At 38.1% G+C, this 15,789-nt stretch overlaps 1 protein-coding gene across 3 annotated transcripts in view; it reads left to right on the top strand.

The window, feature by feature from the left end:
* Window positions 1-15,789, top strand: part of LOC150106175 (uncharacterized) — a 255,223-nt gene that overhangs the window by 18,349 nt on the left and 221,085 nt on the right. The gene's annotated exons all lie outside the window — the stretch shown is intronic.

Raw genomic sequence — 15,789 nt, forward strand, 5'->3', positions numbered from 1 at the left:
CTTAAATTCATATACACTAATGCTAGGAGTATTAGGAACAAGAAGGAAGAGTTTTTGGCCATGGTGGCACTTCCAGACCACAGGTTATTGGTATTAGTGAAACCTGGCTGACTATAGATGATATAGCTAGTGGATTGAATGCGATTGGTATAGTGTGTTCAGGAATGACAGGGAGAATAAAATGGGGGGAGGAGTATTGTTGATGATAGCTGATGAGCTGCAGCCAAGGAGAATAGAAGTTGAATTGCAGGATAGAGAAAAGAGCACATTTGAGGCCATTTGGTGTAAGATTGTGGCTAGCAGAATTAATATACAATTGGGTGCTGCTATAGACCAGGTGATGGAAAAGATGGTTGTGACAGTATGCACAAGCAAATAGATGAAATGAGTGGAAGGAGGGTGATTATTATGGTAGATTTCAACTATGGTCACATTGATTGGAGTGAGGAGAGGACACGGGAGGAAGGAATTGGATTTTATGCGGTTATTAAGGGATAACTATCTGTTATCCCTTAATGGAATAGATGTAATGGAAAATACTAGGGGTCAGAGAGTGCTTGACCTAGTAATTACATCTGAGGATTTGGCTGTAACAAATATGACCACATTGCCACCAATCGGTGAGACTTATCATAGGGTCAAAGGTGTAGAATTTTCAATTAATGCAGGGTACATGTGGAATTATTGGGCTGGAAAGTATGACAAGCTTAGGAGTTTGATTGGTTCAGTGCCATTGCATGTACAACTGCAAGGACTAGAAGTCGATAGTGCATGGGATGGGAGGTAGTTAAGAAGTGTTTGCATGAAGCAGTGGCTGACTGTATACCTAGAGTCCGAATAATAAATCAACTAGGGGTTAAATGGATGAATAACACCATTAAGCTTGAGCTGCAAAAAAAGAAACAACTATGGAGGGAATTTAAGGAGAAAGGTGACCGGCAGGCACACAAACGGTATAAAGCGCAGGCCAGAAGGGTAACAAGTGTGGAAAGAAAAGCAAAAAAGGATTACGAAAGAACATTGGCCATGCAGGCTAAAGAGAATTGTAAACAGTTTTTTAGATATATAGCAAGTAAAAGGAAAAATGTACATGACAGAATGATTTTAATGCTGATGGTAGAGAGGTAACTGAATCAGTTGATATAGTTGAGTTACTGAGTGAGCACTTTGCAAGAATATATCATCCAGGTGGTGACATTGCAGAAACGAATGTACCAGTAGATTATACGGGAATTGTGGTGAATGAAGTGGAGGTGAGTAATCTATTGCATAACCTCAATGTCAATACATCTGTGGGATTGGATGATATACCAGCTCGTGTTGTACGAGAAGCAGCTAAAGAATTGTCAGTACCCTTGACAGTTTTGTTTAATTTGAGTCTCGGGTCTGGGTTAGTCCCTAGAGGGTGGAAAGAGGCTAAAATAGTTCCATTGCATAAAGGTGGTTCCAAGACTGCTGTTGTAAATTACCGACCGATTAGCATATCAGGAATCATTGTCAAGATCTTAGAGAAATTAGTCAAGAAAAGAATACAGGATTGGATAGATGAAAATGGGATATTGTATGGGGGACAACATGGTTTTGTGAAGGGTAGATCATGCCTCAGTAACTTGCTCACGTTTTATAACACAGTGATGGCTGAACTGGGATAGGGTAATGGGTTTACAGTAATACTACTGGACCTTGCCAAGGCTTTTGATAGGATACCACATGGAACTCTAATCAATAAACTGGAGCAGATGGGGATGGATATACGGTTGGTGAGATGGATAGGAGGGTAGTTGATGGAGAGATACCAGAGAGTGGTTTATTCAGGAGTGGAGTCCAAAAGATGGCTTGTGTCTAGTGGTGTGCCACAGGGCTCTGTTCTTGGACCACTGCTTTCAATTTGTTCATCAATGATATAGGAAAGGATCTGAGAGGAAGTGTTCACTTGTTTGCTGATGATGCAAAGTTGGGTAGAGCAATTATGAGTGCACAGGATGTCAAAATTTTACAGGATGATTTGGATAGTTTGGAGGACTGGGCTAGGAAAAATGGATGTCAATTTAATGTGGCAAAGTGTAAGGTTATGAACTTTGGGGTGAAAAGAATAGCAGCAGTATATCGCATTGGTGGAACCATGATCCAGGAGATTGATGAGGCCAGGGATTTGGGAGTGTTGGTGGATAGGGAATTAAAGTTTAGGAGGCACATTGCAAAAGTGACTAAAACAGCTCACCAAATCACTTGGCTTCTGAATAATACTTTAACATGCAGAGACAAACAAGTTTTTGTTCCTCTGTATCGAGCCTTGATAAGACCCCATCTGGACCCAGTTATGGGCACCAGGGTTTCTTTGTGATGGGGAGGAAGTGGAGAGGATCCAGAGACGAGTGACCAAGATGATAGCAGGTCTGTGGAATGAACCTTATGAGAATAGGTTGAAGATTTGTGGGTTGCAGAAATTGATCGATAGGCGAAGGAGGGGTGATATGATTGAGACATTCAAATTACCGAAGGATTTCTATAAGATTGATCCAGAAGATATTTTTGAAAATGTGACTGGTTGTGGGAGGACTAGGGGGCCATGAATGGAAGCTGGGCAAGAGCGTGGTTGACAAGGGTGTTAGAGCTAGATTTTTTACTTGGAGAGTAGTGAATGAGTGGAATAAGCTTGCAGAGTCTGTTGTCGGTGCTATGACCGTGAATGAGTTCAAGGCACCTGGTGCCCATAACTGGGTCCAGATGGGGTCTTATCAAGGCTTGATACAGAGGAACAAAAACTTGTTTGTCTCTGCATGTTAAAGGTATGATAGATACTGTGTGAATGTCGAATAGTTGTTCTTGACATGATGTTAGGGCCTCCCTCAATGAGTCTGTCGACTCATTGGAGTTGCCCGGAACAATAATAATAATAATATTAATAATAATAAAATTAATAATAATAAAATTTTGACATCATGTGCATTCACTATTGCTCTACCCAACTTTGCATCATCAGCAAACAAATGAACAGTTCCTCTCAGATCCTTTCCTATATCGTTAATGAACAAATTAAATAGTAGTGGTCCAAGAACAGAACCCTGTGGCACGCCATTAGTCACAGGTCGTCTTTTGGACCCTACCTGGTATCCAGTTCCTCAGCCAGGTCCATTTCTTTCTTGTGTGGGTAAAGGTGGATGCTGAAGTTGGTTTCCCAACCACCTCAGCTGATTTTTTTTATTTTTTAAAACTGTTTTCATTAGAAGTCTTTGCTGGCTTTCTTCAAGAATGAGAGTATTAGGAATGCACCCCTGCTATCTTTATCCTAGTATTGTTGGATGGCATGTTGCCCCAAAGCTGCTAAAGATATTAACTTGCTTGCTGATAAGTGATGTTCCATGTTTGGGAATCATAGTAATATGGCTTGAATGGTGATTTTGTACAGAATATAAAATCATACTGAATATAACAATAACAGAAATGCTCCTTCTAAATGAGAGTTCTGCTTACCAGATTATAGATAAAGATCACACAAAGTTCTTAAATTATTGAAAACAAAAAAGTTACCTCTTGTTTGAAAGAAATGGGATTTTTTCCCAATCAAGATAAAACCAGTTCATATTAAACCTCTTCCTGTTGTTTTACATCTAAAGAAAAATCTACAAACTAATAGGTGGTATTGCAGTGCTTCTCCCCAAACTTTACTCTCGCTTTGCTAATATAAATAATGTTTCTTTGGTGATATAGAATTTTTGTTTAATTAGTCTGAATAATCAACACCAAATATATACTTCACATGAGAAAAAGAATCAAATACCCATTATTGACACACTTGCACATCTTTGAAATGGTTCATCCACCTTTTCTATTTGAGTGGTATTTACAAGATTGCCACAAAGTTTTTGATATAGCAGAACAAAAAGGAAGAAGGTTATAAGTCCATCTCTGAAAGTTGTGAAAGGAGGTAAGTTATTAGGGTGAGGTGTGGTTTTTATTGCACAGCGGGTGGTTAGGCAATGGAATTCATTGCCTGATAGGGTGATGAATGTGCAGACAGTGATTGGGCTTAAGGAATGGTCTGATAGACTTTGTATTTAAAAAAAAAAAAAACTTTCCAAGACTTAGTATTGTCTAAGATAGGCCTCCTATGATGAGTCTTTCAGTTCCATTGAGGTTCTCAATAATAATATGTATAGAAAATCAGTACATACAAACACGTACACCTGCAAGAATCTTGCATAAATAATCACACTATCATCTTGCACAACAAAATGGGATTCTCAAAACACTAACTCATGAATTCAGGGTTGTTTGTTTTAATGATGTAGTCCTTGACACAGAACTCAGCTCCCTTTGTCTCATCTTTTAACCTAGCCAGTTTCATAAACAGCTGTAGGGTTTTTTCCTCATAGTAACTTGTGTTTTGTCTCCTGCATAAAGACAGTGGCCAGAATAAAAAATGCTAATTATGGATTATAATTCACTCTCCTCATAGCTGCAATCTCAAATAACAACAACTACTTTATAACCAATTATTACAACTCCTGTGAAGTAATACCTTGGACAGGGGAGATGCATATACAGTTGTGTACATGGATTTTGCAAAAACGTTTCTTTTGATTGGCTCCTACATGACAAAGTATTAAATAAATTGAAACAGATGGGATTTGATAATAGACATCTGAGATAGATCAGTGATTGGCTGTCAGATAAGTACCAGAAAGTTTTATATTCACTGCACTTCCTCTTACGGGAATGCAGTATCCCATAAGAGGAAGGTCACTAGTGGTATACTACATCAGTCAGTTTTGGGACCATTGGTGTTTAGTTTGTATGTTAATGATATTAGGATGGGTTTAACTAATGATTTGCAGCTGATGCAAAATTCGGGAGAGTAATGCACAGTAAGGCTGATGTTAATGCCTTACAAGAGGACTTGAATCAATTGCAGTCAAGTAAGTGTTATGGCTTTGCAGGAGGACTTGAATTGATTGCATGAATGAGCAAGTAAGTGAAACTGTCAGTTCAGTGTTGCAAAGTGTAAGGTTTGCAATTTGGTAAATAACGATGGGATGCAAGGTATACACTTGGTGGGGAAACTCTAAAGGAGGTTGAGGAAATGAGAGATCTGGGAATGGTGGTAGGCAAGGACATGAAGTTCAGAAACTACATTGCACAAGTTGTGAAGACATCACATCGGATAATGAAAATGATGCAGAGGACCTTGACATCTAGAAATAAATAGGTCATGATGCCCTTGATTAGGCCTCATATGAATTATTGTGCACAGATATTGGTCGGGTTTTCATGGTGACAAGGATATGTTGGAAAGGACCCAGACAAGATTTGGAATGTGGAGTTCAAGGAGAGATTGAAAGAATGTAAATTGCAAAGCCTCATGAATAGGAAGAAGAGGGTGGATATGATTGAGACATATTAGCTGGTCAGGGGTTGTTATCAAGTTGACATGGAAGAGATTTTTCATAGAATGAGAGAGGGGGGTTAAAGAAGAGGCCTTTGCTGGAAACTGTTTAAAACGGGCATGAGCAGAGGAGTGAGAAGCAGGTTCTTTGCATGGAGAGTGATTGGTGAGTGAATGCATTGCCCGAGTGTGTTGTGAATGTAGGCACATTGAATCATTTTAAGGCATGGTTGAATGAGTAGTGTGTACAATAGTATGTACCTCCTATGATGAGTTGCTGACTCCATGGAGGTTGGATGTTAATAATAAAATTCTGCATCTCTCCCCCAGCTCCATTCCCTAACACATTAATCCAAACCTACTATTTCTGTCCTGTGTATTTGGCAAACACTTGGAAAGATGTATCTGGATACATGAATTAGAAATCACATTCAAATGTGCACACTTCAAACTGCCAACTCTCATCTGCTAATCAAAGGACAAATGTCATCCTCTGTCACATCCTAGAGTGCATGAAAAACAATAACTTTGGCATTCAACATATTTTGTAGAGCTGGAAAAGGTAAATGACATTGATGCCCAGAGAAAAAGCTGCTCAAAGAACTTGGGATATAATACTTTAAGTCAGTAGTTTGAATTAAAGAATAAGCAGCTTTTTCTCTGGGCATCAATGTCATTTGCCTTTTCCATAAGAACAAGGTTGCACATTATCTCCAATTCTTTATCTACTCACATGAAGAAATTTAGCATTAAACCTGATATCAAAATTGGAGCATTAAATTCAGCTCTTTGCTTGATACATATCAAGATGTTATTGTGCGAACATCATGGATATTGAAGACACTTTGAGAAGCTCACACTAGCCATTATAAATGAATTCAACATTCAATGACCACCTATAGTAACTCATTCCTGTTATTCATCACTCTTCAAGAAAAAAAAAAACTTGTTCTCATTTAGTTATTTATTTAGCATATAGCTCACACATGAAAGGTTACATTACATTCATCCTTAATATATATGGACATGGTAATAGACATATGTACAATAATAAGACATAATACAGTCATAAAAGAGACACTCAAGAATAGGCTACAACTGAATGTCTAGGTTGATTATCCAGTCAACTGCACTTGGTGTAGCATGGATGAAGTCTGACAGGTTTCCACTGTATGCACGTTGGACACATTCTGTTGAAATATGATTAATTGTCTGGCGGGGTGATCCACAGTCGCACCTGGGTGAAGCAATCATACCCCATTTGTAAAGGTGGTCTGCACATCTGCCATGGTTGAAGCGGAATCGGTTAATGGCAGACCAAGTTTTCCGAGGTAGGTCAAAACCCGAAGGTATCTGTGTTGGGTCCACTAATTCATGGAAGACCCCTGTTGAAGTGTTACACTAGGACTCTTTCCACTTCTCCTTCATGTTGAAATTTGTCTCTGCAAGATTTTTTGCTGTTAAGATTGGAAGATGCCTTGACTTTAGCTTGTTTATTTCTAGGGGTGTCTTCTTGTTCTCAAATCCTTATTAAACTGCTCTTGTATATCTTTCAGCACTACATTATCTTCACCTGGATGACACATCATGGCAGAGTAATCACTTAGTAATTCAACTATATCTTCTACTTTTGTCACCATGTCTGCCAGCTGCATTCATTAAATTTATTCCACTGGAGTAATTCTTTTATTTTATTACACCACAAAAAGAATTCTTGGATTTCTCTTGTCCTATTTGTCTTATTTGCATTCATTGAAATGCTGTTCACCTTTCTTGCTTGTGTTTTGTGTTATTCATGAACTTATTCTTCCTTTGATGGTTACATAGTAGGCAGCCTTCATTGTGTACAATTTGTGGAGACTAAAACATGTGTTTTATTACTTTATATACAGCCATTACTTTATATACATTTAAAAAAAAAAAAATAGCCCATGTGTTGAGAGGCTTAAATGCTGCGAGGACATCATGTTGGAGGCTTAATGGAATTTAAACTACACTTGGAAAGAATTAAAACTGATTTTAATACTTTCAATATATTGTTCCAGTCACTGAGACATCTTCAGGGATCACAAAAATTTAATGTAACACACACACACAATACTAAGCTAAATATGTGGGTGACTCTCAAGTCCTTTGTAGGTGGCTTAGAATGTAAGTTGGGATCTCTGATAATTAACGTCTCCCAAATTTTTGGAAGTTTAATGCAACTGTATTTATTTAGAGTCAGTTGATTTCTGAGTGCTGCTGCAGATTCTAAAAATAGTCTTTCTTTTTTGAATTTACTGAGTTGGAGCATTGTGGTTGTTTTCTAGAAGATCCTGTGGGTTGTATCCAAAACATGGTCTGTCATAATTGGAGATGTATGATTTGTGTTCTAATGGATGTTTGCTGATCTACCTGTCTGTCCAAAGTATGCCAGAAGAGAGAAGGAAACTGATCTTTGGTGGAACGGATAAGGGTAGCCAGTTTACGGTGGAGCTTAAATGCTGTGTGGTGGTTGTACTTTTTTAAGCACTTGGCAATTTTTTTGTGATGTGCTCCAGATGTAGGGGTATGGTGATGGCATTTTTGAACTCCTTCTGAAGAGATGGCCAAGAAATGTGGGTGGAACTGACTATTTTTTTAATTTTGTAATTGCTGTAGCCAATGGAGAGGAAGATTTTGTGTATGTGGGTGAGTTCAGTTGAAAGCGCCGTTCCACCGGAACAAAGATTGTGGACTGTCTTGGTTAGAGTTTTAATAATGCCATATTGTTGAGAGGGGTGATGGTGGGAGAGTTTGAATGTGTCTGCCTGTGTGTGTAGGTTTTTTATATACAGTGAAGGAAAGTTTGCCATTAGGAAGGAGTGTAACTAAGGTGTCTAGGAAGGGTAAGCTATTATTTTCCTTTTCCATCGTAAACTTGATTCTTGGATGTAGGCTGTTGAGGTGACTGAGGAAGGAGTCAAATGTGTCTGGGCCATGAGGCCAAACAGAGAACACATCATCTACGTATCTTAGTCAGATAGAAGGTTTGAGAGGGGCTGAGTCTATGGCTCATTTTTTAAAATTGGCAAGAGGAGATGATGGGGGGGGGACCCATAGTGGTTCCCTCTCTCTCTCTCTTGGATCTCCTCATGTCTGAGGACTCGTGACTTTCCTGATGATGCTTTGCCATTTCTTTCTCCCCTATGCTTCTCTTATTGCTTGTTCTAGTTTAAGTCCAGTGATTCTTGATATTCGGTCAATCCACCTGTTGGGAGGTTCCTCTTCCCCCCCCCCTCCCCCACATGGTTTACCCTAGATGATAATTTTTTCCAGGCAGTTGCCTTCCCTTCTACATGTGTCCAAAATATTGCACTATTCTCTTGTCAGTTATGTTTATCAGTATTATGTGAATATTCAGTTTTTGGATACTTTTGTTTGTTCAATTTTCTGTTCAAGACACTCTTAACAATCTTCTCCAGCACCAGAGATCGAATGCCTCAATTCTTCTTCTGTCATCTTTTCTCATTATCCATGACTCAGAAGCATAGAGAAAGATAAAAAAAAAAAAAAAAATGAAGGTTTCTACAAGCTTAATTTTGGTCTTCTTGTAGATGTGCCTGTCTTTCCAGATCTTTGTTAAATCAGTCATCGCTTTCTTAGTTAGTGCTATTCTTCTTCTCATGGCTTTTTTTACATCCATCTTTTTTTGTTATTATCACCCCAAGGTAGTTGAAATTGTCAACAATTCCAATTCCTTCTATATCTATCTCTTCTGCGTTGTTTAAAATCATTATTTTGGTGTTATCTTGGTTTATTTGTAAACCATGGCTTAAGCTTTCCCATTCTAATTGATTTAGAATGAATTTTAATTCCTGTTCGTTTGTTGCTATTACCACTGTGTCATCTGCGTATCGTAGGTTAGTGATTGTTTGGCCACCTAATTTAATGCCTGAATTCCACTATTCTAGAGATCTTTCCATTACAGTTTCATTGTAAAGGTTGAATAGTAATGGTGAGAGTATGCATCCTTGTCTTGATCCTTTTTCAAATTGGAATGCAGGGGACACTGAGTTTTCAATTCTTACTGTTGCTTGATTTCCTTGGCATAAGTTCTTTATGAGGGTTATTAGATAGCTTGGTATTCCTGATACTTACATGATATCCCATAAAATATCCCACCTCATTCAATGGCCTTGGAGTAATCTATAAAGCATAGATAAAGGCTTAAGTTGAATTCCCTTGCTTTTTTCTATTATTTGTCTGACGTTAAGTATATTATTATTATTATCATTCAAGCCTCCATGGAGTCAAAAGACTCATCGTGGGAGGTCCTTTCTAAGAAACACAAGTCTATCAACACTCATCGAGAGGTGGTCAAACCCTAAGAAACACAAAGTCTATCATACCACTCCTTAAACGCATTGCCACTACTCTATCAGGCAACGCATTCCATGGTTCAACCACCCTCCATGCAAAGAAACCACTCCTCACCCTCTTTCTCACAGTTTCCTTTTGTAACTTCCAGGGATGGCCCCTTGTCATGATTCCTTCCTGCTGTTCAACCAAGCAAAAGAACTCTCCAGTATCAGCCCTGTAACCGCCTCTGAACAGTTTAAAAGTCTCAGTCATATCACCTTTCCTTCTTCTATCCACAAGCTCTGCAGTCCGCACTCGCTTAGCTGATCCTCATAACTAACATTGTACAGTCCTGACACCATCTTTGTCATCCGCCTTTGTACCCTTTCCACAGTTAATTTATCCCCTTCAAATCCTGGGGACCAGATCTGAGAACAATAGTCTAAGTGTGGTCTGATCTGAGTCTTATACAACGGAATGATAACCCTTTTATCTCTGTAGGTCAGTGTCCTTCTCATTATTGCAGCAATCCTCTGTGTTATCTTCACTACTTTTGCAATATGTCCCCTAAATTTCAGGTTTCTATATCAATCATCAACCCCGGATCTCTTGTCTCCCCTACTTCCTCTAGTTTAACTCCTCCCATAGAGTATGCAGCATCCTATCGATGTCCCAAACCTCAAAACCTTACATTTTGCTGCATTAAACTGACACCCCCGTTCATTTGCCCATCTATCTAGCTTATTCAAATCCTCTTGCAGGGCTATCACATCTGCACTATTACTAATAACCCTTCCCAGCTTCGCATCATCCGCAAACAACTGAATATCCCCTTGCAATCCACAGACAGTGTCATTGATATAAAGGTTAAACAATATAGGTCCCAATACTGAGCCCTGTGGAACCCCACTTGCAACCTGCCTCTTTGATACTGCTCCACCATACACAACTCTCTGATACCTATCAGACAGCAATCCGGAATCCAGTTGACCAGTCTGACATCCAGACCCATGTGCTGCAACTTAAATATCAGCTTATCATGTGGCACCCTGTCAAATACCTTTGCTAAGTCTAAGAAAATTGCAGTATATGCCTTTCCCTCATCTACTGCTCTGGTAACTTTATTATAAAAGACTAGCATATTGCTGAACCAAGAGTGCCCCTTCACAAATCTATGTTGACTCTCACAGATAACATTATCCTCATTTGCCAAATACTGTATACGGTCCCTCACTACTTTCTCCAAGATCTTACTAACTACTGATGACACACAAACTGGCCTATAATTAGACACTTCCAGTGTGCTACTGCCCTTATGCAATGGCACTATCTTACCTTCGTTCCATTCCATGGGCATCTTTCCCTGCAGCCAGACTTTCACTTAAAAGCCAGGTCAAAGGCGCTGTCAGTTCCTTAGCATAATTATATTGTCTCAACACTCGTGGTGAAATACCATCCAGTCCCACAGCTTTACTGAGATCCAGAGTACTCAGTATTTGGAACACACTCTCCTCCTGCACCTCAAAATTTCAAACTTCTCTATCCCTCTAGTATTCAGATTGACTCCTCCAGGATGAAATACTCCAATGAAGTGTCGATTGAATAATTTCACTATGTTCTGTGCATCAGTCACTCTATTTCCATTTTTATCCCACAATGTCATTCTTCCATAGTCATTTCTTCTCCTACTGGCCACTTAGCTAAAAATTCCCTAGGATTTTCTTTGGATCTTAGCGCCAATCTCTTCTCATACTCCAGTTTCGCCTTCCTTACCATACTAGTCTGATGCCTCTCCTGGCCTGTGTCTTATATTCTTCATGCATCTTCTCTTCACCTGTCTCCTTATATCTCTTCCATAGCCTCTTTTTCACATGCAGTTCCTGTTTAATATTGTTTGTCATCCACTTTACTCCAAATTGTGTCCTCTTCTTCACTCGTGGAATACAGCTTTCAATTACTGCTAACAAATATTCCTTCACAATTTTCCAAGCACTAATGATATCCTGGCCTTCCAATTCCTCCCTCCACAAAACTTCTCCAAGTTGACGTCTAAGACTATTATAATCACCTTCTTTATAATTCCACATATGTTCCCATCTCTTTGATATTCCTTCATGTCTATTCATTTTCCAAGTCAAAACCATATGGTCACTCTCTCCAACTGGTGGGAGAGATGTCATTTCAATTATTATCAACTCTTCTGATGCTATAACCAAATCCAAAACTCTTGAACCTCTTGTTCCCTCTGTTACATGTTACCTAAGACATTTGTCCCTCAAGAATTCTAGAAATTCCATTCCCTTATTGCTACATGCATCTTCCCCTCCCCAATTTATACTGCTGTAGTTAAAATCTCCCATAACCATAATTCTTCTTGCAGTTGCCACCCTCAACTGTCTTAACATCTCCTGGTCCCAACCCTCTGTGCTCCTTGGTCTGTAGCAACACCCCACTAAATATCCTGCCTTACCCACATCCACCTCATACCATATGCTTTCAAAATTATTAGTGTCACAGCCTTCCAAACCCTCCACTCTTAGAGGACATAGGTCGTCACTTATCATAAGCAGTACTCCACCACCACCATGCTTTCTCTTCTTATCCTGCCGAAAAATGCTGTACCCAGCATCTTCTATTCCTGTTATTATATCCTTTTCTGTCAACCACGTCTCGGTGATCCCAATAATCTTTGGCCAGGCTGATGCTATCTGCTCCACTAATTCCTCTCTCTTATTCCAAATACTCCTGGCATTAGTATAAAGCATAAAAATGCCATTGTTTTTATACCCAGCATTATACCCTCTAGACTCAGCTGGGCCCAGCGTTACTTGATGTCTTCCCCCTTATCCCAAGTACCCATTCCCACAAGAGGCCATCCCTGCTAACATCCACACTGGGACACACTGACTCATTCAGAACAGCAATCTCTCCAGATGCCTACGTCCTTCCTCATTCAAATGCAAGCGGTCTCTCGCATACAATTCCTCTCTGTTCTCAGATGCACTCCAAGATCCACATATTTCAATCCTCTCTTCTGACACATTCTCACTATTATGCCATTCAATATCACTGTTCTTCTGCTGAGCTCAGCTCATCACTATCATACGTAGGCAACACGCACACTATCTTTTTTCTCTGTGTCTTCTTTCGTACACCCTCAAGCAAGAATCTCATATTTCTCACTGCCCTTCATATGTTACCACTCAAGTCATTTATTCCTGCCATCACAATCATCTCATCCACCCTTTCTGCTCTCTTAATTGCCATAACCACACTTTCTGTCGTTCCTCCTTGCAAACACTCCTCACGCATCCTATCTTGAACACCATGGATCATTGAGTCCCCCATACATTACATCTCTTACCATCCTATTCCTCGATTGCTCACATGCATCTCTCACACTCTCTCTCTCTCTCCTGTAACACTTCCTCTGTGTGCTCCCCTACTTGCCTGCTTTCCTGATATCACTCTATCCCTAGTCCCTGCTCTCTCTTGCATTCCTCTCATTCCCTCTCTCCTGTTTTCATTCTTTCCTCTTGTATCTTTCCTATATCTGACACTCATTTCCTCTTTTCCACTTATCCTATTCTCACCTCTTCTATCATTCATACAACTCTCTCTCTCATTCCCTCTCTTCTACTGTTCCCATTCTCTCCTCTTCTATCACTCCCATAACTCTCTCTCATTCCCTCTGTTATGTCTTCGATTTCCCTCGTGGTTCTGCACTATCTTTTGTTGTTTCTTTCTTTTCTTTACTTCTATCTTTAGTTTTATATCTTAAGGTTACTTGTACCAGAAGTTAGCTTTCGACAAATTTATTTATTTTAGATTGACTGCGCCAGCCGGTAACTAGTTCCTTATACTTAAGCTTACTCTACTATCTCGACAATATTTTTTAGTATTGAGAAAATGTGGTGTGCAGTCGCTGCTCCCCTCTTTATCTTACATCAAATGTCCCCCCCCCACTTACACAGGTTCAAACTTTTATAAGTGGTAAGTCAGTCTCAAACAACAGAACATACAAACTTTGATTTAAAATAATGCATTTTAATACAATTAAAAATCATACACAGGAAATCATGTAATAATAATATAAAAGATATAAAATCATGCACAAATGTTCACGTAACTGCAATAAGCTCACTTAATCCCTCTCACATTCTTCTTAATATACAGGCTCATACAATTATATTCCAGGAGCATCAGTTAATCAATCTTATTTCCGTGCTTTGCGTTAAGATTAAATGATACTGTTGGATTCTGATTATGTAGAGATTAAAGTAATTATTATTTGTTTCAGAATCCAACATGATCTTCCATCACAAAGGCTAGACTTGTAAATATTATTTAATGTAAACAACTTATTTTACAAATTAATATTCATATAACTACCTTTAACTTTATTTAATTATTTAATCAAGATATATGTATTAATAATGAAAGGACTGTATTAAATATTATTAAGCTATTTTATTTATTACTATGTTAATATTATAAGAATTTGTATTTGATAAATTAACTGCATATTATTTGAAATGTAAATATTCCTTATTTATTCCTGTTTGTAAAGTTTAACGTTATGTAATAGCTCAATTTTATTATATTTTGTTTTGTTGTCATGGAAATGTATGTAAGTGAACGAGCACGTTTTTGGAACAGAACGTGGGGAGAAAGCTGAAAGTTTACTGAAAAGGAATGAGTTAAAGAGATCACGAGAAGAATTTAGGCGAGAAAAACAGATATATAAGCGACGAACGCTGGAATTATTAATTAGAGATTTATTAGAGAGAGAAGGATTGGCATTAGGTTGGAATCGGGCATTCGGCAATCACAGTGCGATAATGGCGAGTCGGCGAGTCACTCAAGCAACTAAATAAAGTCTACAAGTTGAGAAGCGGTTAGCTAATAAGTTTCTGAATAACAAATAAAGCAACGGAAGATAGCTGAGTGACTACTGAATGACTAGCGATATTTTAGTTGAGATTTATTTTCAGGGCCGACCTTTCAATGACACACTGAAACGTGAAGCATAGTAAGAAGTAACTAGAGAATAAATAGAGGCAACAGGGCTGTGCTTAATGATAGCGGTGTTTAGAATTATAGTGCCTAAAGAATTATTTGAATGCCGGAGAAATGAACATCTGTACATATAAAACCCCAAGTTAAAGAATTATTGTGTATTGCCCTAATTCAAGAGTAATCAGTAGTGCTTCATACAAGAACATCTGATTATATGTATTGTGCCCATAAATTAATTCAGTTAATGCTAGAAGATTTATTTTAATGAGTGCTGTTTATTGTTAAAAGTGTTTACAGTTATAAAAAGTGTTTGTGTGTATGTTAATGAAGGAAGAAGATTAACGGTAAGATTATTCCAACCTTAATATTTCTGTTCAGAGAGGTGTCTGAGTTTCATCTTAGAATTCCCTGATGTTAACAGTAACTATCACGGAGAATTAAAAGAAGCGTAAAATTAAAAGTGTCTGTTTATGAATACGTATTATTGCAATTTTTATTCTATTTGGAACTTAAGGAACTATGAAAAGACTGTGATATACAGATAACAGATTTATCTTGTCAGAGTTTGATTGTACTTATCGGAGAAGCTGAAGTGATTGTGATATCTTAATTACTGATTTGAAGTTAAGTGTAAAATTTATGATTTTAAAATTAAATGCTTGTTTTTGTTAATGAAAAGTTGTATTTTGCCTGAATCTCTTTTACTACACCATTCATAAAATATTCGAACCAAAGCGGGAAAATTAAGTAAGTTAAATATACTCGGCCAGTATATATAATAACATCATATAAAAGAGGATAGTTGTGAGTTGGTTTTTCTTCAATTCTTGAACTAATTCAGATATAGAGCAATTTTAACTGCCGCCATTATTCACTATTTTGAATAATCGCTAATTAGTGTAAAAAAAAATAAACCTTAAATAAGTATTAGGGAGTATAACTATAAGAAAAAGTACAAACAGAACATTTATGTACACAAGATATAAATAAATAAAATAACTAAATAATGAAAACTTATCCTTCGCCTTGTCTTCCACTGCTATGCATTCTATTCTGACCCT

The sequence above is a fragment of the Typopeltis vanoorti genome, chromosome 6 (assembly GCF_054136105.1).
Source record: "Typopeltis vanoorti isolate ZY-2024b chromosome 6, IOZ_Tvanoo_1.0, whole genome shotgun sequence".
NCBI classification, from domain to species: domain Eukaryota; kingdom Metazoa; phylum Arthropoda; class Arachnida; order Uropygi; family Thelyphonidae; genus Typopeltis; species Typopeltis vanoorti.